Genomic DNA, 2651 nt, shown 5'->3' on the forward strand with positions numbered 1-2651 from the left:
TTCCCCTAACCATTTTCTCATGGACTGTGGTCCTGTTAGCCCCTGACAGACCTTCCTGATGCTGACATTCTGATTGGCTATCTGAATTTCTCAATGATCCCTGCTGCTCAACGCAGCATTTCTGTGTCCTGAATGCCCCAAAGTACACCCTGTGTAGATAATACAAAATTGTGGATCAACACAGGCCTTCATGATAGACAGACTAGGGTTTGAATCCTATTTCTGTCCCAGGGTACAGTGAGCAAGTTCCACAGCCTCCTGGAGTCTGATTCTTCATTGGTAAAGTGAAGGCAAGTAAGATCCCATAAGTAGGAATCAAACTGTGGTCAGTCAGTAATGTCCCCTTCTCCACATGGATGCTGACCACTGAGGCTGGTCACCTCCTGGGACTGTGGTTTATTTGTACATTGTCCAGGAACCTTGTTGTGCCTTCAGATATAACTGAATCTCAGCAGCTGCAGCTGGACCATTTCCCCCTGTGCCTTCCCATCCCAGTGGACGTTTCATGTTCCAAGTTCTGGCCCCATATCATTACCCAGTCCAACTCCTGGTCTGAGGATTGTATAACCCATGGAGTGTTCCAAGAAGCATGACTCCAATCAGTGCTTGCCTTCTTGATGATGGTCTAGGGAGTAACTTCAGTTTTTTCAGTAAATGTAAGCAGGTGAGTGGGAGATTCTCTCTCTAATGGCTTGGTATCCTGGGAATTTGCCAAGGCACTGTATAGTGTTTGGGTGTAGCAGAAAAAGCTAGTGGCCTGGCCGGTTCTCACGGAGACTTTCATTATAGTGAAAAGCAACTCAGCCAGCCACAGCCTGTCAACCACTAACAGTGGTTTCTCAGAGGGATAATTTAAATCAGCAATAAAGTGAACTGTATATGTGGAAAGTTTGCCAACGGCACCTTCTGTTACACATAGATCTTTATGAATTTCTGTGGCTTACTGACAATAGGGCTTATTTACAGTTGCTTCAAGCCAACCAAGGGCAGATTATTTTCCTTCTTTTGACCAGTTAAAGAGGTGGGTGGGGTCAGACGAGAACTGGGCGTGATGAGAGCAGAGAGAGGGAGGCGGAACCCCCGAAGGGAGGAGGAAGCATCTGTGTCACATCATCATCCCTGAGAGCGCATAAGGTGCTGAACCTGCAGGGACAGAGAAACTGGCAGCTGACCAGGGACTGTGGGATGGTCATGGTGTTTAAACGTTGCATAAGCGCTATGAATTTTAGTTGACAGTATGTTCCACCCGATTCCACAATGGGATGTGACTGTCGCAAATGAGTATTTCGATACTGTGAGCTATGCTAATAGAAGCGTAGGGCCAAGAAACAGGTGGCAGTCTCTCTCCTCTCTGCACTCAACAGGACACCCCATTCGTTCCTGAGCGTCACATTTAAGAGAGCTCTAGACAAGCCGGGATGCACCATAAAGAGACCCTTAAAATGCTGGTGAGTGGAATCTTAAGCATGTCTTATAAGGAGCAGCCTAAAGGACTGAGAATGCTTTCCCTGGATTCCTTGGAGTTGGACATGATCTGGAGTCTTCAGGGTAGAAATAGAACCCAATAAGGAGGAGATGCAGGGAACTGTATTTTAGCTTCCAAGGTAGGAAGAACTTTTCAACAAGGCTGGTCAAAGATAAAATGGCTGCTTTCAAAGGAAGTGAATTCCTGGTTACTGGAGGTGCTCAACTATGGCAACTTGGTGGGAGGATATCGTAAGGAGGACTCAAGCAAATGGAGGGGGGTCTTTTCCAGGGTCTGGAATCAATTATTCTAACAGGAAAAGATGCTCTAGAGTGCCCGAGCACTTATCTCTGCGCTTGAAGAGTCGTGGTAGACATTAATTTGTTCAACATTTGCTCTTGCCAGGCACTGCATTTGGTGAACGTGGAAGTACTGTGTAGTAGTTGGTATATCAGAGCCAGAACAAAAAGGCCTCAGAGAAAGTTGTTAGAGGGGAACACTACTGGCTCCATGTTACAAACTTCAGTCATGGGGAAACAATGGACTCAGTAAGTGTCAAGTAACACCCTTCCTTCCACAGACCAGGATGTCAGCATTCATCACCACTTTCTGATTCTTGGGGGATGGAGAAGGGGACCAGGAGAGAAGGGGGTGAGAAGGGAGCAAAGCATCAGGGGAAATAAACTTCTGGGACGACTACTCATGCATCCTTTTCTGCCTCTACACTGACACCCTTGGGTGTAATCATTCAACTTGGCTATAGCCTTGACTAGGCTTTTTACAGCAAGACCTGCAAACAGGTAATTGACTGATGGCCCTATTCTGCGCCATGCACGGGGTTAGATACTGGGGAGCCTAAAAAGGGTAAGACGTAGTGCCTGCCCCTAAGAAGGTGTTGGAGTGCTTCCAGCCCAGGGATGTGAGACTGGGAGGCCAGTCAGACTGGTCTAGCTAAGGGCTTTGACGGAGGAGCGTCTGTTCAGCGTGCTATGGGCTGTTTCCCCAAGCATGGCCTAAGGCCAGGCGGGGTTCCGCCGAGAGCCCGCCTCGGCTGCGGTGGAAATACCACAGTGGCGCCCCATCCTCGCATGGTTGACGCCCGAAGCCCACCAGACCTTTCTAACCTCGAGCCTCAACCGTCACTCTGCGGAGGGGGCTCCGGGGTCGAAGGCAGGAGGCGGGGAGC

Source organism: Neophocaena asiaeorientalis, unplaced genomic scaffold (genome assembly GCF_003031525.2).
Source record: "Neophocaena asiaeorientalis asiaeorientalis breed wild unplaced genomic scaffold, Neophocaena_asiaeorientalis_V1.1 scaffold689, whole genome shotgun sequence".
In the NCBI taxonomy this organism is placed as follows: domain Eukaryota; kingdom Metazoa; phylum Chordata; class Mammalia; order Artiodactyla; family Phocoenidae; genus Neophocaena; species Neophocaena asiaeorientalis.